This window comes from Dama dama, chromosome 30 (genome assembly GCF_033118175.1).
Source record: "Dama dama isolate Ldn47 chromosome 30, ASM3311817v1, whole genome shotgun sequence".
NCBI lineage: Eukaryota > Metazoa > Chordata > Mammalia > Artiodactyla > Cervidae > Dama > Dama dama.
This window is the reverse complement of record NC_083710.1, coordinates 33,044,203-33,066,433: the sequence shown is the minus strand read 5'-3', so window position 1 is coordinate 33,066,433 and position 22,231 is coordinate 33,044,203. Positions and strand designations below refer to the sequence as shown.

General features: G+C 43.8%; 1 long non-coding RNA gene across 1 annotated transcript in view; it reads right to left on the bottom strand.

Moving 5' to 3' along the window:
• Window positions 1-12,118: 12,118 nt before the first annotated feature.
• The window catches only part of LOC133049636 (uncharacterized), a 97,399-nt gene continuing 87,286 nt past the window's right edge, over window positions 12,119-22,231 (bottom strand). The window contains exons 2-3 of the long non-coding RNA XR_009691427.1: window positions 13,991-14,252; window positions 12,119-12,240 (exon numbers count right to left, since the gene is read on the bottom strand). This is a non-coding gene — a long non-coding RNA (uncharacterized LOC133049636). The remainder of the gene's footprint in view (window positions 12,241-13,990; window positions 14,253-22,231) is intronic.

The window sequence follows — 22,231 nt, the reverse complement described above, 5'->3', positions numbered from 1 at the left end:
GAGCAGATCAGGTGGCTAGTCGCTGTAGCACACACAAAAATCACCCCAGAAGAGAAGTCCCTAACAAGTACAGAAATACAAAGAACAAGCCTGTGTTACTGAACGCTGGAGGAAAAAGAAAATATGCCGGTGTCTTTGGGGGTGTGGGGGTCACGTTAAATATTTTCCACCTTTCCCAGTTAGGTGCCACCTCCTGGCCTCTGCCACCCCTGGGACCCCATAATTCACACTGCATTTAGAGACTCCAGCTGTGCGGTAGTGGTTCCCATTGCAATTTCTGCCCTACAGAGAAGAGCAACTACAGAGTGCGCGGGGATGCTGCGGCCCCCTACCAAATCCACTGTCCATGATCATGGTAATGTTAAGGTAGTTAGAAGGGAAAAACGAGTCCAAGATGGTGGCTAGAAGAACCACTCATTGGGTAAACAAAAGAAAAAGGCTATGAAAGAGGAAGCCAAGGACTGGACTGAGAACCTCTGGCGGGATAAACATGCCCCAAACACCTCCCCTCCTCTGACTGGCCTTAAGCGTATGCCCCATGGCATTCCCTTCCCTGATTGGTGGTGGGTACAAGCCCTATTTTGCATAAGGCTGAACCAATCGGGCTCCAGAGAGAAGAGACAGAACCTATAAGAAGGGAAGCAAGAGGGAGCCACTTCTATGGGGTCAGTCCTGAGAGCGTACCATCTGCTGCCTAGCTGTAACTAGTCTTTTGAGACAAGAAATTTGAGGGTACACTGTCTGCTGCCTCTTTAATAAATCCTGCCTACTTGAGCTGTAATTAGTCTGTTGTTTTCCAATCCTTGCTAGGATGAGACAAGAGCAGAGAAACCCCATCTGCTCTACTTGTAGGTTAGTCTGTCGTTTCAAATCTTTGTTACAACGAGACTAGAGCCAAGGGAGATGAATAAACTGAACTGACAGTAATAGTGTGCTCTCTGGTCCCACTCAAGGTGGGAGAGCAGGGTCTATATGACAAATCCTCTTTAACATCCCAACATCCCTCAATCTTGGATGCCTTTCTCTGCAGTACACCAAGGCAGTCTACCAAGGCAGTCCTGGCATTTGCTATTGTTAGTCCATATTTCAGACAATCCACCAAAAAGAGCTCTTCCTCTCTGTTCCAGCTAAAACATTGTATTCAGAATTGTGCCTTGCAAGCCCATCTCAGCCTTATCCAATTTTACATTCTTTCCACCGTGATTTCATGCCCTTAAGGTCCATTCCCACAGGTGGTTTTCTATCTATATAAATGGGAAAGATCAGAGAATTCTTTTGGTAAGTATCACACAGCCTCAAATATTGGACGTCGGGAAAATAGCTTATAAAGGACTTGACTAGAATAAATGACGAAATTTGTGGATCAGTTCCTATGTTAAATTTTCTGAGTTTGATCCTTGTGCTATTCTTTATGTACTTGTTCTTAGAAAATACATACAAATCTGGGAAGAAACAGCCTACTAATCCTCTAAAACATGGCTAAACATAAACTGCATACTTAGAGAATTATTGTTCATGTAGCCCTTAAAAGGATTTTGAAAAATTACATTATTATTCTTACCTTTTTAAGTTAACATTTAAACTATCTCATCATAAGCTTTTCAAGGAGAATTATCCAATACTTGTAAATAAGATAAAGATGATTCTGTGAACTTTAAAAAAAAATTTATTTTTTAATTGAAGGATAATGAAATCTAGAAAGATGGTACTGATGATTCTGTGAACTTTTAATATCTTGCTAAGAGTATTTTTTAACAAGTTAGTTTTAAGGCAATCTGACTCTTTCAGGGAATGGAAGTTTGACTTAGTTTTACACTTGATTAGAATCCAGTCATTTTACAGTTTTACGTATCTGTAAAATTGGAGGTTGGCTTGTATGAAAATAATAAGGTGTATTGATTTTTCTTCCGTCTGCTAGAGCAGATAACCTTAAGGGTCATGATTTTAATGCAGTATAGGAATTAGCCAGTTTTGTTTCTAATTTAATAGTCTTGTTTCAGCATTCCTTCTCTTACTAACTACATAAAACCCTGATATCTTTTAAAAAATGGCTGGGTCTTCCCTAGCCATCCAGCGGTTAAAACTCAGTACTTCCATTGCAGAGGGCGTGGGTTCAACCCTTGGCTGGAGAACTAAGATCCTGCATGCAAACCACCCCCACCCAACACACCCCTGCCAACAAAAAAAAAACTGTCTCATGTTGGTCCCTTCTTCAACGGGTTAACTAAAGTGTTGATTCATCTGTTTGTATGGTAATTATGTTCTTAACATTTTGAGTTTTGCTTTGACAGTTCAAATAATCATAAAACATGTAACTGCAGTATACTGTAAAAAAATTTTAAACTGTTAAATCACCCTTTTGATCTATCCAGATGATTCCAAATACCACGGTGATTTAACACCTATCATCATTCTCTAAAAAATAGAGAAATGAGTTCACTTTTAACAAGCTGAAGCTTAAATCACTGTTGTTCCACCTTAAACTCATGCCCACAATTCTCAAAAGTCATTAATAATCCTATCATACTTCTTGGCAAAAACGTATATGTATATATAAATTATTTTTGAAAATTTCCTTTGACTCTAAAGATATAAATGTTAAAATAGTCTCAGTTGATTTATCATAATTATTATGAAAGCACAATAAATCAAAATAAGAGGTATATATGAGATGTTTTGATAGTTATTGATTATAAGAAAGTATTTTATTGGAAATGCAGCTCAGTGAAATTAGTGGAGATTTATATAATGCTTCTATATATTCAAAGATGAATATTACTTTTTGCTAATTTAATTTCGCTAATCCAATATGTAAGCACCTCAGTAAGTAGATGGAAATGGAAATATTATCAATATTACAGTCAGTTCAGTTCAGTCGCTCAGTCGTGTCTGACTCTTTGCGACCCCATGAGCTGCAGCATGCCAGGCCTCCCTGTCCATCACCAACTCCCGGAGTCCACCCAAACCCATGTCCATTGTGTCGGTGATGCCATCTAACCATCTCATCCTCTGTCATCCCCTTCTCCTCCTGCCCTCAATCTTTCCCAGCATCAGGGTCTTTTCAAATGAGTCAGCTCTTCGCATCAGGTGGCTAAAGTATTGGAGTTTCAGCTTCAACATCAGTCCTTCCAATGAACACCCAGGACTGATCTCCTTTAGGATGGACTGGTTGGATCTCCTTGCAGTCCAAGGGACTCTCAAGAGTCGTCTCCAACACCACAGTTCAAAAGCATCAATTCTTCAGTGCTCAGCTTTCTTTAGTCCAATTCTCACATCCATACATGACCAGTGGAAAAACCATAGCCTTGACTAGACAGACCTTTGTTGGCAAAGTAATGTCTCTGCTTATTAATATGCTATCTAGGTTGGTCATAACTTTCCTTCCAAGGAGTAAGCGTCTTTTAATTTCATGGCTGCAATCACCATCTGCAGTGATTTTGGAGCCCCCAAAAATAAAGTCTCACACTGTTTCCACTGTTTCCCCATCAATTTCCCATGAGGTGATGGGACCAGATGCCATGATCTTAGTTTTCTGAATGTTGAGCTTTAAGCCAACTTTTTCACTCTCCTCTTTCACTTTCATCAAGAGGCTTTTTTTAGTTCCTCTTCACTTTCTTCCATAAGGGTGGTGTCATCTGCATATCTGAGGTTATTGATATTTCTCCCGGCAATCTTGATTCCAGCTTGTGTTTCTTCCAGCCCAGCGTTTCTCATGATGTACTCTGCATAGAAGTTAAATAAGCAGGGTGACAATATTTGTGCAGTTAGCTAATGTAATTCCAACAAGAAACTCATAAAATGAAGAAAACACAATCTAGAAATTTGTATCAGAATTTGACAACAGTTTTTTGAGGTAAGCACTTTAAAAAAGATGAAAAATATTCTCTATCGTCAGACACTAATGGCAATGTTTTATTCTGACATTAAAACACAAAGTCATACTGACTCACCTGCCTGGAATTAAGATGCAGAAATGTCGTATCACATCCCCAGTGACATGAAGAAAGGCAGTCAACCAGCGAAAGTTAGCAGAATGTTTGAAGAGTCTACTCAGAGCTATCATCATTTGCCGGAAAACATTAGTTCAAACCACACACAAGGGGAAAGATATGTAGTCCCTCCCCTTCTTCTTCCAACAAGCTCTCAAGGAGTTTGTATTTAAATTTCAGTGAACGATCTTTGAAATGTAAAGGAAACAAGTTTTTATATTCTCTTGTTACTATCTATTTCCAAATCTTTTCACTCTACAACCTCACATGGGGCTTCCCTCATGGCTCAGACAGTAAAGAATCCACCTGCAATGCAGGAGACCCAGGTTCAATCCCTGGGTCAGGAAGATCCCCTGGAGAAGGGAACTGGCAACCCACTTCAGTATTTTTGCCTGGAGAATCCCAGAGGAGCCTGGTGGGCTATAGTCCATGGGGTCACAAAGAGTTGGACACAACTGAGCAACTTTCACTTACTCACGTGGAAGTCAGGGCTAATTTAATTAATTGGAAAAAAAAGCAAATTACATATAAAGCTCCCCAAACTCATCCTAAGGCATGCAATGTTAACTTGTAGATGAGTCTTTGCTAATGAGGTTACATACACACACACACACACACACACACACACACACACACACACAAACATACATATATATATTCCAAGATTTCAGATTATTTATCTGCCCTCTGATGTTATAAAGGAAGGCTGTTTTAATGCAAGAAAATGAATATGCTTCCTCGGCATGGACCAGGGGCCCCTGCTGGTCCCCATCGGTGAGGGGTCAGCAGTGAGCACACTCGCGTTTCTCCTCCTCCTGGGACTCACTCGTCATCATGCTAACCCGGCTGAGAGAAATGAGGAGATGATTACCCCGCTGCCCACTGCTGAGTAGCAGGCCTGCTGATGGCTTCCTGTGCCTGGTGGCTGAGGGGGAGGTCATATAGCAAAACACCCTACTCCCCCCACCTCTAACCTAAGGAACAAGGAAGTAGGGAGGCAAGCATTGAACCTTTCAAGTCTGTATGAGTGGGTCCCCGCAGAGAGGGAGGCAGGCTGTTTTCCTAATTCTTGGCTTTCACCATCTCCAGATGGGACTGTGCAGGAAAATGATCCATTACACCCAACCTTTCATCCTCCCCACTAAGCAAATGGCTTGGCCTGGGACGGGGATGGAGGATGAAAAAAGAAAGCCATGACCGAACAGTTCGCCCCAAACATTTTCCCAAATGCTTCGGAAGTTCAGGAAGTTTACGAGGTTTCTGTTGAGGAAAGGGAAGGTTTCTCTTTTTCTCAAATAAATTTTTTTTGTTTTGTTTCATCTGGTGCTCTGAATCCCTCAACTGCAGAACTGAAGAATGCTTTCCTCTAGTTAGTTAACGGGTTCATTTTCAGGCTTCTTTAACTTAAGAGCTTTAAGTCCTCACCTCTCAAAGATCGTCAGGATTTCCTGAGTGGCTTTAAAAAATGCAGGTGTTCAGTTTCCGTCCCTGCAGAGTCGGTGACGACAGGTGTGGCCTGGGGACCCTCTAGAGCGCAGCAAGGACTGAACTCCAGACACGCGGGCCCTCTGAGACGTCCCCTCACATGACTCGGATGGCGGCGGGGGGAGGGCGCTGCCGTTCACTCCTGGGAAGAGAGGCCCACGGCCTGACGTCATGTGTCCTGTTCCATTTGTTTTAAGGATTTCTGCCAACCTTAAATGCAAGAACACCTTCCTCCTCCTCTTCTGGGGTGGCTCCCAGTTATGCTGCAAAAAGCTATTTTGCTCCTGAGGCTCTAACTTAAGAGATACTTTGCTTTTTGTTTTATAAATAAGAAACATCTTGCAATTGTTTCTGATTATAAAGGCGTATATATCCATTATTAAAAACAAAATGCAGAATATGTAAAGAATAAAACCATCTGAAGAAGATAAACGGCACATGTAATACGTGCACCTGAAAAAAACTAGTTCACACATATTGTGCAAAACACTACTTCATGTCTGATCACAAAATTGGGATCATATGGTATAAATGGGTTTGTCACTTGATTCTTTCACCTGATAACATTTCAGGAAGATGCCTAAGGTCAACAAATAAATACAAAACCACATATGTGTGTCTGTTTGCTCTAATGACTGTGTAATATTCCACCACACAGATGTATAGTGTAGTTTATTCAAAGAACCGGATTTTTATTTCACTTTCTCTTTATTTTCTATTTCCAGCTTCCCCAGACATGATTTCATTTCCCTCTAGACAACAGTTAGACTGGGGGCGAAAAACTTGATCCAATCAGAATTTGAGGTAATTCGAGGGGAACTTCAGGCTTTCCGAGGGCTGTCCTTATATCTGGGGCTTGGCACTGCAGGATCTCAGGCTAAAAACCTGAACTGTTCATCAGGGCCCTTGTTCCCTGCCGCACCCTGATGTGAAGTTTTACCTCCTCAGCTCTGTTAGACTGTTCAGACTGTTTCATCAGGCAACCTCTTAGCAACTATTTTCTGCTTGCTTTCTTGGCTTCTAGACCCAGACTCATCTATGGTGTGGCAAATTCCTCGAGGACAAATGCAACACACAATAGTGCAGAACGTTGCAGAACGTTGGGTCTCACTTCTCTGCAGTTCCCTTTAGTTTACGATCTTGGCATCTCAAGCCCTGGCTGCCTTACTAACCGTGCATTCACTTCTGCCTCCCAACTTGAAAAATCTCTAGGCAGCTATTCTCTGCCCAGTCTCAACCTCTTGCACAGAAAATGAGCCTTTCCTTGAGGGTAAAGGGGACCAAGAAGGGTCAGCCCACCCCACAATATTGTTAGTAACTTTGGGCTCTTAGCTCTTCAATATTAATTTTTTGGGGGCTGTGCAACAAATTATACATAAACTTAGAGGCTTAAAATGACACACTTTATTTCACAGGTTCTTAGGGTCAGGAATCCAGACACGGCTTAGCTGGGTCCTCTGTGTCCACTAGAGGTAGGATCACCTCTCAAGGCGAGACCAGGGAAGGTTCCGCTCCCAGGTTCACTCAGGATTCACACTTGTGGGCTGCAGGGCTGAGAGCCGTTCCCAGCCAGCTTCTGGCCTCAGTCCCTCTGTTCCTGCCCCACGATCTACTCCCCTGCGGCTGCCCGCTCCATCAGCGTCTGCACGCTGAGAAGCTACACGCTGGGAAAGCTTGCTAGCCAGGTGGACCTTAGCCTCACGTCGTGGAATCAGAGTGACAGCCCGGCACTTGTGTAATACGCTGGTTAGAGACCACTTAGAAGTCACACCCGCACTCAAGAGAAGAGGATCACACAGAGGCATAGATTCCATCGCTGGGGACCACTGAGAGTCCACCATCATGGCCTGCCTGCCCTGGCCAATTTTTGATGACCAGAGTCAAAAGCTTTCCCCCACCCCTCAGTTTGATTCTGTTTTTATAGCTTTCTTGGTGGAAAGTTGGGTTTAATACAAATTACTCTATCAGTGCTGCAAGCAGGAAAGTATACATGAACTTTTTTGTGGGAAGATACACATAACATATAATACACCATTTTAACCATGTTAAAGTGTACGATGTAGCGGCATTTAGTTCACTCTGCAGTGGGTGCAAGCATCACCACTACCTAATTCTAGAACATCTTCATCACCGCACACGGAAACCCTACACCCATCCATCGACTCCACTCCCTTCTCCCCCAGGCCCTCGAAACCATAAGTCTGCTTTCCACCTCTTTATGAATGGGCCTATTCTGAATATTTCATGTCAACTGAATCATACAATGTGCAGCCTTTTGTGTCTGGCTTCTTCTAGCATCACTGAAACCAGGGATCACCCATGTTGTAACATGGTGTCCAGACTTCTTTTCTATTTATGGCTGAAATACATAATTGTACAGATATGCTGTGGTTACTTTTAATTCACACAGATAAATCCAGCTATAGATCTCATTATGCCTTTTACTCTGTTTTGACTCAGAAACTTTAAAAAAAAATTATTTTCTTTGAGGTATAAAGGTCAAGTGTTACAACTGGATGAGCTTTGATAAATGTATGCATTTATGAAACTACCACCACAATCCTAATCACACAGAACGCTTTCATCTCAATGTTCCCTCGTGCCTCCTGTAGACAGGCCCACTGGCCTAGCAGGTGCCTGGGACAGACACTGATCTGCTTTCTGTCACCACAGTTTTGCTTCTGCCAGAATTTCATATAAATGAAACCATTCAGTGCAGCATCCAATCAACGGGGCTTCCATGGATAACATGGAAATCGGAGAGGAGAGGTTATCAAAGGAGAAGGCTATGGCACCCCACTCCAGTACTCTTGCTTGGAAACTCCCATGGACAGAGGAGCCTGGTAGGCTGCGGTCCATGGGGTCGCTAAGAGTCTGACACGACTGAGCGACTTCACTTTCACTTTTCCCTTTCATGCATTGGAGAAGGAAATGGCAACCCACTCCAGTGTTCTTGCCTGGAGAATCCCAGGGACGGGGGAGCCTGGTGGGCTGCCGTCTATGGGGTCGCACAGAGTCGGACACGACTGATAACAGCAGCAGCAGTTATCAAAGAAACAATTTTCCATTACAAAATTTCCCAGGGAGCCAGAGAGACTTCAATTTTCTAATTAAAAGGTCCTATTCTACATCTAGCATGATAAATAAAAAACAAAACATAAAGCAACACATAAGAACCTCTGACGCTTAGACACAGCAATGTGAAATTTAACAGAACAATAAAGGGCCGATCTGAAAGATGAAGAAAACCCCAGGACTCCTACAGGAGGGAGAGTAAGATGGGTGTCAAGCAATACGAGATGTTGGAATCAAAAGGATCAGTGCCTTTTAAGTGCTGAGAGTAAGTGATTCAGAACCTGGGATGCTACACAAGCCACACTGTCAATCAAGTCTGAAGACAGTAAACAAACTATTAACGATGCCAGGATGCAGACATTTTATTTTTCATGTGCTGTATACTGCTTCTTAGGAAGCCCTTATGTTCCAGCCAAATGAGACAGTAAACAAAGTCTCCTCCTCAGCTGAACAGTAAGGGTCCCAGAGTTGATTGAACAAAGCAGGGTTAGAGAAAAACCAGCCCAGCTTGCCGCAGGAAGACGGACAACTCCAGGAGGGAGCTCTCCTGGGGCAAAGGAGGTCCATATGGCTTACAGAACTACTGAGAGGCGGGATGAACTCAAGAATGTGATGAAGGGAGGAAATGCTAGAAAGGCAATTAGATACTCCAGAAAGTAAAAGCTATAAAGGAGACACACATGATCGTAACATACTAGCTCTGCAGTGAACAGTATCCACACAGAGATAACAATGTCATTATGTTACTGATATTTAAGACCTTAAAAATCCACCTACAAAGAGGAGAGCAATTCATTCTTGTTCCAAATAGCATACAAAGCATGTAAAGGTGCGCATGACAAAGGGGTGAGGAGTGGGGAGACGACGTGATGGAAGGGTGGGAAGGCTGTATGCTCACATTACAACCTGAAGTGTTGACAGATAATGTCTAGAGCTGATGTTCTAAGAAAGAGAAATTTAACTACTATCTGACGTTAAGAAAGGTAATTAGCAGAGAGATAATATAACTATATATATTGGGGACAATAACTATATTGGGGGTAGGAGGAGAATACAGGTGAGGGATCCCTAAATTTGTTAAGTAAATAATGATAGTAAAAAGTATATCATCTAGCTAGCAGTGTTTTAAGTGCATGGGTGTGTGTGTGTGTGTGCATGCTGAAAGACTTGGGCTTGGTGTGTTTGGGAAGTCAGAAAAATAAACATGGTATATATCTTTTATTGGGGCACTATTTTTATGAACATTTTTGGTAATCAGTAAAGAATTTGGTAAATGGTAGATTAAAAAAAAAGTATATCATCTGGAAATACACTGGCAAACACCAGAAGAGTTAGTGATGTCTGGGGATATGAACTAGGGAGGAAAGGACTAGAATAAGGACTTCCGCTTTTCAGTACCTTCCCTCTGAATCACTTGATTTTTAAGACTATGCATATGTGTTATTTTTTATAAAATGTGAAAACACAAACATCTCAAAAGCAAGGTAATTTAAAAGCTGGTACTGACTTGAGAACTAAGGTCCAGATTTATCAAAAACTCAGCAGATTGTAAAAATGAGTCAGATTTTACCATAGGTTATGATATGATCTTAAACAATTTTTATCCAGGGAAAGACTTAACTACACTTTGCAGAAAACAAAGATTCTGAGGGACTGGGTCACGTGGTTTAAGGCATGAGACAGGTTCCAGTAAGGATGCTGCTGCACTGGAACAAGGAAGAGGGGATGAGGGCCTGGGCCAGAGCAGTGAGCATTGGGGGTGAGGAAGGCTGGCAGGGGTTGTGGAGGTGTGCTGGGGTGGGAGGTGAAGAATCAAGGGACGCAGGTGGGCTGACCGAGGGAGGAAGATAATGAAGGGTTTAGACTTGGTCGTAATGCACCTGAAATGAATCAAGTGGCCTTGAGAAGGTCACCAGGCCAGGTGGAAACACGAGTGTATGGCTCCGGAGGGAGGGGTCGGGCAATAACACAAATCTGCCCAGTGTCCGCTGAAGCCATGATGGTGAGTTAAACGGCTCAGACAGCGCTCACAGGTGCAGCCTCGGCCAGGAGAGCATGGCCAAAAACATCTGAGTCACCACAGTGCGCGGAGCAGTGGTGGCGTCCTGGGGCTGGACGCCTCAGTGGACACCTGGCCACCTGGCTCAGGCACACCTCTCCTGGCCGGACCGCCTCCTTCAAGGCTCAGGTTTTACTCTTCATCTCAGAACTCCTGCCACAGACACTGTGGGAGACTCCTTTTATCTTCACATTCTCTATCACAATTGTCTTGTTATGTGGCATGTAATGAGCAGTTTATTTAGTGGCCAACAGAATACACAGGCTGTGAAAAATAAGAAAAGTATATGAATTTTTCACTTAATTGTTATGTAGTAACAGGTAGAATTTCAGGTGGAGGAATGAGGGCAGCTGGAGGTTTAGGTGGAGGTTCTCTCGGTTAGTATATTTACTGGGACTTATTTTCCACGTAGTGCTGGGCCATGCTGCCTTGGTTGTTGATTTCAATACAGGCAAGGTATCTCTTTACCTCTCACAGAATAACTTCAGAGGCAACTAGATATTTGGAAAAAGTGGATGTTTTGAATGTTAAATAATAATCTGAACAATTTATTGATATACTTAAAGGGGAAAACAAGTGGAATTAAAGTGTTCAACTGCACTGCAATAGGCAAGGCTTGATAACTGTCTCCTTTGAAACCAATTACTGTTTGACTTCCTATGGCCACAAAGACAAGGAGAACTGGCAGAACATAAAAACCAAAGGAAACTTTGAGTTGACAGATGGGTCATAAATATCAAGTTCTCTCATGCATGCATGCAGTCTCCTGCAAGATGATCTATCCCAAACGCTTGGGCACACGGCTTCCTTATGTCAAATACGCCATGAGATGGCTTATTCTCCTCTCCTCCACTCTGGCCCAGCATCTATCCTCATTACTGCAGACTAACAGTTTGATGAATGATATTGCCTTCATCATTTCACAGCACCTGATTTATATATTTTCATCTTAAACAGGTCCACAGAGATAGTGGTTTGAATCATTTTGTTGACCTGAGGTTGAATGATATGTCATTAGAGTCAACTCACACACACACACACACACACACACACACACACACACACACACAAATGGATTAGAAACAAAGGTAATCAAAAAATCTACAGCCAGAACAACCACCTAAAAAAGAAAGAACCCTTCATTTGGCATTAAGTTCATTTGGCATTAAGTAAGCCAAACTCGGGCTTCCCGGCTGGCACTAGTGGTAAAGAATCTGCCTGCCAATGCAGGAGATGCAAGAAACGTGGGTTTGATCCCTGGGTCGGGAAGATCCCCTGGAGGAGGAAATGGCAACCCAGTATTCCTGCCTGGAGAATCCCATGGACAGAGGAGCGTGGAGGGCTACAGTTCAAGGATCGCAAAGAGTTAGACACAACTCAGCACACAAAACAAGCCAAGCTGTCCTAGACAGGAACAATCATTTTTCAAATCAACCTGTACAGAAAGAAACAAACACTTGAACTCCGTGGTTTTAACTGACCAAACAAGGAAGTTCATAGAGGAGACAATGGGAAGTCCAGTCCTGTTGTGGAGCATTGATGTTCTTTAGTGTTCATTCAGGAGTCCCTCTTGGGCTGACTGGGTTCACCAATGAATTTGGATAATATAGAATTTCAGGTAGCAAGAGAATGCTGTAAGACAGAAGTTAAACACTTGATAATTTTGCAGTTATGAGAGCCACTGGACTGTGTCATGGTCTGGAATAATGAATCACAGCTTTGTTTAGACAGTAGAACAACTTGAAACCAAAGAATTTGTTTTAGAAACCCACAAATACTGAGTCTACTTCCTCATGACACCAGGAACCATTTCAAACACACATAATGATATATTTGGAAAAAATGCAATCAGGTTTAGCAGGATCATCCAACTAGGAGTTTTCTGTTAGTATCTGTTGCTACTGATTCCTTAGATTTGGTTGTCTACTAACCTCTTAACAGAGTAGGCGGCAGCAGCTCACATGGGCATGGACACTATGGGAGAAAAATCTCAAAATCTAGAAAACGTTTCAATTCATTTAGTTTCCCCTCCTCTAGGCAATCAGAAAAACAAAACCAAAAACAACTGTTGCTAAAATCTGAGTACTTGAGCATGATAACCTTGGGAAACTATTCTCTAGGAGTACCTTTTGGAGAATCACTGTTGTAGCAAAAATAGAAATCAAGGACATCAGAGTTGTGGGGTTCAAATCTGTCCTTTATTGAAGTCAACATTTGCTTAGTTTCACTTCAAAAAAGTTACGGAGTCTTTGATCTGTCATACTGACTCAAAAGTCAGCAAAATCTTCTGCCTGTACTCAGTGGTTGAATTAAGAGAACAGTGCACTGTCCTAATCTAGAAATTCACAGGGGCTTCCCTGGTGGCTTAGTGGTAAAGAGTCCACTTGCACTGACATTGCAGGAGGCATGGGTTCGATCCCTGGTCCAGGAAGATCACACATGCCGTGGAGGAACTAAGCCTGTGCTCTGCAACTACTGAGTCTGTGCTCTAGAGCCTGCAAGCTGCAACTCCTGAAGCCCTTGTGCCTTAGAGCCCGTGCTCTGCAACAAGAAAAGCCACCGCAATGAGAAGCCCTCATACTGAAACTGGAGAGTAGTCCCCACTGGCTGCAATGAGAGAAAAGCCTGTGTGGCAGCAGACCCAGCACAGCCCATGATAAATATTTTTAGAAAATTTAGAAATTCAAACCCTTTTGAACTACTGCCAATTTAAGTATGTAAAAATTGCTATCATTCTCCCCAAGCCTATTTACAATATCTATAATTCAGGTAAGAAAAGACATATTGAAACTGTCAACATTTACAGGGTAGGGCGGTGGATTTTAGGTGACAGCTGGCCATGCACATAGCAGAAGGCTGAGGAGGAGGGGGAGAGAGAAGAGGGCAGGAGAGAAGAAAAATTAACAAGAGATGCTGAATTTTAGAAAGAGCGGGAAAAAATATTAATTTTATTGAAGTATATTTGACTTACAATATTGCATTAGTTTCAGTGTATGTCACAGTGATTTGATATTTTTATATATTACATACCACAGGAAGTTCTTATAACACTGACTCTATTCCCTGTGCTGTACATCACACATCCTTGTGACTGATGTACTACTAGGTTGCTGCAAAAGTAATTGTGGTTTTTGCATTGTTGGAATTTGCTGTTTGATATTGGAATACATTCTAAATAATGTATGTGATTATGTTATACATTATTTTAATTTGCATTTCTCGCTTTATGCTTTTTTTGCTAATGACTTATTACTTGCTCTTTATTTCGTGTTTATTTTAGACTATGGATATGATGTTAGACAAAAAGCAAATTCAAGCAATTTTCTTATTTGAGTTTAAAATGGGTCATAAAGCATTGGTGGTTCAGTGGTAGAATTCTCACCTCCCAAAATTGTTGTAAAGCAGCAGAGACAATGTACAACATCAGCAATGCGTTTGGTCCAGGAACTGCTAACGAACACACAGTGCAGTGGTGGTTCAAGAAGTCTTGCAAAGGAGACGAGAGCCTTGAAGATGAACAGCATAGTGGGCAGCCATTGGAAGTTGACACTGCAACTGAGAGGATCACCAGAGCTGTTCCTCTTACAACTACATGAGAAGTTTCTGAAGAACTCAACATCAACCATTCTACGGTCGTTTGGCATCTGAAGCAAATTGGAAAGGTGAAAAAGCTTGATAAGTGGGTGCCTCATGAGCTGAGTGCAAATCAAAGAAATCATCACTTTGAAGTGTCATCTTCTCTTATTTTATACAACAACAATTTCTTTATACAACAACAATTCTTTATACAACAACAATTTCTTGAGCAGATTTTGATGTGCGACGAAAAGTGGATTTTATATGACAACCGGCAATGACAAGCTCAGTGGCTGCACCTAGAAAGAAGCTCCAAAGCGCTTCCCAAAGTTAAACTTCCACCAAAAGAGGCTCATGGTCACTGTTTGATGGTGTACTGCCCGTCTGATCCACTACAGCTTTCTGAATCCCGGCAAAACCATTACCTCTGAGAAGCATGCTCAGCAAATAGATGAGATATATCGAAAACTTCAACTTAGGCTAAAAAGACATTTAAAAAAAAAAGACTTATTTTTTTTTTTTTTTAACCAAGATATCCTTTTTGTCTCCCCTCCAAATTTGGCAGGGCAAGAAAAGGCAGGTGCATGATTCTAGATCTAAAACTAGGAGTCGTCACTGGACTGGAAATCAAAACCGCAGAAAGAGCAGGTTGAGAGAACCTTACAAGAATCTCTGCTGAGAGAGAGGTAAGTTAGACAGCCTGCCTGCCAGCCTCCTCCCCAACCCTCCCATGAGCACAGGTACCAGGCCTTCTGACATGGGCAGAACGGGGCAAGGGAGTCCAGCACACTCAGCGCCCCGGGCTGGTCAATATCTACACCCACACCTGTCCACCAAGGGAGGAGCTTTCAGCTCCCATTGGGAATACAGTCTGGTGTGACTACAGGCTCCTGATGGGAGAAATGTCTCGAGTCTGTGTTGACTCTCACTGGCTAACCTTTCCTGAAGACTAGGCCAAGCCCCCTGAGCACACTTAAACTCTGAAGCTGGACAGAAGGTCTCGGACCAACTGCAGATAGGGACGCCCACATTCATTTTCTCCCTTTCTCTCTCCCTCCTCTCTTTCAGCATGGCTTTTGAGCCCCTGATGTGTGCCAGATCACTGTTCTTGGCACCCAAGATGGTTAGGGAACTGTCAAGGAGCTTCAAGAGGAGGGAAATGGAAAATTAAGGTCCAATTTATCTTTCAGATTTTAAAAACCTCTATGAAGGAAATGGACAGGATGATGAGATAGAGAATAACTTGTAGGAAAGCGGATCAGGAAGACCCTTTCTGATGAAGTGACGGAGGGAAAGTGGCCCTACTGTTAAGGAAGGAGGGGAGGGGAGCTTCTTTGTCCCTTGACTTAGCCAGCTACTGTTTCATGGATGCTGACAGAAGACACACGATGCTGGGAGACAAAGGACTTTGTTTCTCACGGCACAGAGAGCAGCAGAACTCCATATGTCTGTGTCAGTTCCCTTCACCTCCCAATCCCATGGGGTGATGTGTGCATGTGGTGAGCTCCATGGGCTGGCTTTATAAGCGAGAACTCGGAGCTCAGAGAGCCCGATCTTTTTAAGGAGCTCCAAGCAAACTGGCCCACTGCTGTCTTAGGAAGACATTGTCTGTATTACATTGGACAGTAAAGAAACCTGCCCCAGGCTCCAGAATGAGGCATAATTCCTGGCTTCCAGGGCTCTGAGTTCTCCAGACATCCTTCAAAGGATGGTCTGGAAGAAAAGCTGTCAGTGCCTCAGTTTATAAGACACACACAGACTGGAGTGACCTGTCTACCCATGATGCGGTTCTGAGAGATGGCCACCAGTAGGGCCAGATGGGTCGCCCCTTGGTTGGGTGGGCCTCACGACTGGTTCCAGCTAATGAGCTGTGAGCAGCCATTACTGTCATGGTACATTCCGGAGCCCTCTTTTCACTCTGGCTTGGGGATGTTTGAGACAGTGGCTGCTCAACCAGTCTGGGTCTTGACATGTTCACAGGGAGCAGAACCCTCAACTGACCCACCATCAACAGGGAACATAAACAAAAATGAAGCCTTTGTTCTTTAGGTCAGAGATTGCCAAACTTCAGCCCACAGGCAAAATCTGGCCTGTGGTCTGTTTTTGTGTTGCCTATGAGCTCAGGAATGCTGGGGTGATCTTTTTGTTATGGTTTAAGATAGGTGAAGCTCCATTTTTAACATATCACATTTCCCTCTAAGGATGTGAAAGAATTAGGCATCTGTTGAGACCCCATGGACTATATAGGCCATAGACAGCAAGGAGATCCAACCAGTCCATCCTAAAGGAAATCAGTCCTGAGTATTCATTGCAAGGACTGATGCTGAAGCTGAAACTCCAAGACTTTGACCACCTGATGCAAAGAACTGACTCATCTGAAAAGACCCTGATGCTGGGAAAGATTGAAGGTGGGAGGAGAATGGGACGACAGAGTATGAGATGGTTGGATGGCATCACCGACTCAATGGACATTGAGTGTGAGTAGACTCCAGGAGTTAGTGATGGACAGGGAGGCCTGGCATGCTGCAGTCCATGGGGTCGCAAAGAGTCAGACACGACTGAACGACTGAACTGAACTGAACTGATAAGCTCAGGAGGTTTTTTTTTTTAAGTTGTGAAGAAAAAGCAGCAGCAAACACAGCAGAGAAGAACACGGTTCAGAGTCCTGTGTGGCCTGCAAAGGATAAATCATTTACTCTTTGGCACTTAATAGAAAATGCCCTCCAATCCATGGTTGACCTGGCCAATCTGTCTGATGTGGAAGAAAATAAAAAAGATACAAGGGAAACCAAAATAAGAAAAGTGTTGGAAAAAGCAGTTAACGTCAAAGGCTATCGTATCAATGGAATAATGTGAGTTTCTGAGAAGAAGTCATTGGCTTTGAGAACATGGCAGTTACTGGGGACTTGATAATTGCAGGTGTGTTTGGATAGTCAGGGACAAAAAAAAAAAGACCAATTGGAGTGAGGAAGTTGAGTCTCAAAACAAATACAACCGTTATCAAGGTTCACTGTGGACAAGGACAGAGACATGATGGGAATGGGCTGTGGGGTCAAAGGAGAGTCGCTTTATTAAGAGGGGGTTAAGCAGGGCCTCTGAATAATCTCAAGGGATCAGCCAGGTGGAGAGGGAGCTGACCTAAGGGAGCAGGAGAGACACGAGGTGACTGAAGGAGTGAACTCCAAAGAGCAGAGAGGAAGTGATAGGACCTCAGTGGGAGGACCTGCCATCGTCAGAAGGAGGAACACTTCTCCCGTTGTAACAGGAGAAAAATGAGTCTGCAAATGCAGGAGGACCTGTGGATTCAACGCTAAGAAGACAAGAGAGTTCTTGTCTGATGACTTCTATTTTTCAGTGAAATGTGAGGCACGTTAGGGAGGGAGAAAGCTGTTGAGAAGAGGGTATGGGACATTTGAGGGAAGAAGAGAAAATTGACATGTCTCCGAGACTGAGGGGACTCGAGCTCCTAATGAGGAAACAGTGAGGAGGGCTGAGGCACCTTTCGAGATGAATAATCATGAATTTAAACTCAGCGTGAGAGTCTGGCTTTGTGACATCTCCAGCAACTTTCAGTGTTTGGGTGCCAAGTGGAGAAAGTCAGTCTTTTGATTCAAACATATTTGGAATGCAGCCATTTGAGTGTAAATGAAAAACAGAATGGGCTGAGCTGCTCTGGGAGTTTTTTAAGGGCTTCTTGAAGGGTCCCTCCGAAGACACGCTAAGCTGACCACTAGGCACCCCACTTCAGCACAGTGGCTAAGGGTATGTGCTCCAGAGCCAGAGTGTCCCAGCAGAAATCCAAGCTCTGTCACCTATAGACCTCAACCAGGCTATTTAACTTCATTCAGAATGAGGTTAGTGGTTGGACTCACCTCATATGATGGTGGTGAGATTTATATAAATGAGTTCTTCTAGTAAAACCTTCAGAACCATGTCTGATCCATAGGAAGTATTCCCACGTGGCCTTGGTATCTAGCTGTATGCCACAAATTTCAGGTGACCTAGAAATTGGATTAATATTAAATTTGCTGAAACCCTGCCTAGAAAGCTTGTGCTGTCCAGCCTTCACTTAAGCCAGGCTTTCTCCCTCTGGGGAACAAGAGTAAACACATTGAGAAATGAAGGTGTTCCCTAAGGATCGAGTCCACTTTGAAATGCTGAGTCATCTGCAGAATCTTTTACAGGGTGAGACTCTTCACACTGAGTGCTTTAGACGACTGGCATTCACAAGTGAGTATTTCCCGGCATTTTATTGGAAAGTGGACTCTGAGGGACAAAGTGGAGTGAGCCGGGGACCAGCAGAGGCATTTTCCTACACAGCTGCCTGAGGTGAGTGGTGGGGGAAGACACCCACAGGAAGGTGCCACCTGGGGCTGGCCCCTGCAGGCAGAGCAGAAAAGACCACGTGCCTGCAACGTGGTGAGTGTACTGGAATCAGGAAGAGAAGCCTCTTCTTCCTGCGATGTCCCTCCACAGCAGTTTACTGACAGAGCTTAACATCATGCTTGCTACAAAGCAAAAATGCTAAAATGGCCCTGCCCCAGGAGGCACAGCAGGTAATGGAGGATGGACTAGGGCTGAAGGACAAAGGTAACTTGAAACTTGTCCAAAGGGCACCAGAAACACTGATAACATCAGTCTAATGAAGGCTTAGAAATGACTCTCTAAGAACTGTCTAGCTGCTGCTTCTGTTATATTTGCCTCGTCAAAGGCGAGATTTAAAAAACCAGACCTGGGGTAAACAGCCATGGAGGCGCCTGCCGCCTGAGCCTTGCTGCTGCCACAGCCGCCGTGGGACCCGCGCTCCCCACACTCCCCGGGGCCGGCCCGGCACAACCCCGGCCCCCTGCCGCCCCGGAGGCCACGGCCAGATGCCAGGTCTAAACACAATTAAGAAAAAGAACTGCCATGTGACCCAGCAATCCCACTGCTGGGCATACACACTGAGGAAAGCAGAATTGAAAGAGACACGTGTACCCAGTGTTCATCGCAGCACTGTTTATAATAGCTAGGACATGGAGGCAACCGAGATGTCCATCAGCAGACGAATGGATAAGAAAGTTGTGGTACATATACCCAGTGTAATATTACTCAGCCATTAAAAAGAATATATGTGAATCAGTTCTAATGAGGTGGATGAAACTGGAGCCCATTATAATATGCAGAGTGAAGTAAGCCAGAAAGAAAAACACCAATACAGTATACTAGCGCATATATATGGAATTTAGAAAGACGGTAACGATAACCCTATATTCGAGACAGCAAAAGAGCCACAGATGTATAGAACAGTCTTTTGGATTTTGTGGGAGAAGGCGAGGGTGGGATGATCTGAGGGAATAGCACTGAAACATGTATATTATCATATGTGAAACAGATCGCCAGTCCAGGCTCGATGCATGAGACAAGTGCTCGGGGCTGGTGCGCTGGGATGACCCTGAGGGATGGGATGGGGAGGGAGGTGGGAGGGGGGTTCAGGATGGGGAACACATGTACACCCGTGGCGGATTCAAGTCAATGTATGGCAAAACCAATACAATATTGTAAAGTAATTAGCCTCCAATTAAAATAAACAAAATTCATGGACCCATGTGAAAGATACTGATTTACTGATGAAGACTTAGAATAATGGGTAGAAAAGAAGGACTTGTTGATTATCTTCCCATTAGTGCATGTGAAGATCCTTTGTCCTGTGTCTTACGTGAGTGTCACTCACCACCCATCAGTGTCTCAGCCTGATTTTGGTGGCCCGATCTCATGGGATTCTGTGAAAGAACTGCTGTGCCAGCCGGCGGGAGTACCCTGCTCTCCAACCTGTCCTTCTGGGACTGGGTTCCACTCCAGAGCCAGGGGCCAACTCTATTAGCACGACTTTTGGAGCCCCAGAGGACTTCTCATCTACCCCACACAGGGAGCAGAGGGCTGGAGAGTGCTCCTGAGAGAGAGGAGATGAGGACTGGACCCATGCAGGCCACAGCCTGGGCTTGGGACACCCAGTACGGGTCACGTGGTGGGCCCCAGCAGGTGCCAGGGGTCATCGGGGAGGGCCATCCTTCACGGAGGGCACGCCATTCACTGGGTCCTGGGGCCTGGAACCAGCCGCAGGTTGCTGCTTCCCTTGTCCATGGGCTACACTGCCTCTTTTCAGTTCTGGCTCACTGCATCTTTGACCATGGAGACGAAATTCACTCTCTTCATTGTAACTGGAGATATGCAAAGTGGCTGAGCCACAGCCTGTCACACAGTGAGCTCGTGGTAGGGCCACAACCCTGGTCCCCAGGCCAGTGGCCACTCATTCTTTCACACCATGTGGCATCTATTTCATTTTCTCTTGCTCCTTCCCCACAACATTCAATACCTCTTTCTGTTCCTTGGTGTTATGGACTGAAGGTCTGCATCTCCCCACTGTGCATACCTGAAGTCCTAAACCCCAGTGTTGCTGGTTTCAGAGATGGGACCTCTAAGGAGGTGATTAAGGTGAGATGAAGTCATTAGGATGGGGCCCTGATCCCAAAGAATTAGTATCCTTAATAAGAAAACACCAGACAGCTAGTGCACTCTACCCCTGGTGAACAGGCACCAAGAAGAGGCCACACAAGGACACAGTGAGAAGGCGGCTGTCTACAAGCCTGGAAGAGAGGCCCACCAGAAACTGAATTTTCTGGCACCTTGATCTTGGACTTCTGGCCTCCAGTACTGTGAGCAGATAAATTCCTGTTGTTGGGGCCACTCAGAATTTTGTGGTATTTTGTTACAGTGGCCTTGGTTTCCTAGGGGATGTTCACCCCCTTCCAAAACCACCTTCCAGATCCCTCTCAGCAGACCTTCAAAGTCTCCCCCTGTTGTCTCAGTCTTTCAGAGGCTTGCCTTCAGTGCTAACTGTTATGTAGCACCCTGCTACATAAACCCGCAACGATGGTTATTAACATCATAGCTTCTAGCTAAGATATTTAATCAGGACTACTTCTGGATAATCCCCTAATTCCAAAGACTTGTTTTAACAGTGGGTTTGCAAAACACGAGGACAGTCAGATTGAGGAAGTCAACTGCTTACACAGGCCTCCCAGCAGGCCCTTGAACCCCTCTGAAAAGCAGCTGCCTTCTCTCTCTTGAAGTCCTCAACCTTAACTTCGACTACAGCAAGCCTTTCGCTTTCAGTATCCAGGTGAGGAAAACTTATATTCCTACAGGGAACAGGGAAAATAATTCTACTTAGAATTATCATTCATTCATTACTGTATCATTTATTTGAAATTAGGCTATTACATATCATGTTTCATTTGAGTAACTGAAGTGGAACTTAAGTACTAGTAATATACTGGGTTACAAGTGACAGGAAAATTAAACTCACAAATCTTAATAAGAATTTATTTTTCTCTTAAAAGTAGGCAGATTCTGGCTTTGCTTTAGCAGCTCAAAAATGCTATCAGGAACTCATTCTCTTTATACATTTTCACCTTGTCATCCTTAGCGTGTTGGCTTTTGTTCTCCTGCTTGTGCCTCATAGACAAAAGTGACTGCTGCAAACTCAGAAATCATCCCTCATCCGAGGCTGAAAAAAGGGAGGACGTGTCAGAACTGTGCCCAGTGGCCTCTACTAGTTGCTAAAGGAGGCTTAAAAAGTAGCTATCTAGTTTTTTAACCTAATAGTGATCGTCAAAGAAGATGATTAGAAATAGATGCTGAGTGAGCCATGACTAGAAGAAATTGATTTGTGTTTAGAGATAGTGCTTTTCACAAAATCAACTGTTAATGCTAAAATGTATGGAGTGATATTTGTACATGATATCTTGCAAGTTTTCTGTAAATAATTTTGATTGAGAATTACTTCCTTTTCTCCAATTATAAAACTTGTGCATGTTTGACTTGCCTGTAGCTAAGATACAGAAAGCAGTGGCAGGTCATTATTCCCACCACAACAAACAGAAGAAACTGAATGAACTGCAACAGAACACGTTTTAAAAAATAACATCGTGGAGAAGGCAATGGCACTCCACTCCAGTACCCTTGCCTGGAAAATCCCATGGACGGAGGAGCCTGGTAGGCTGCC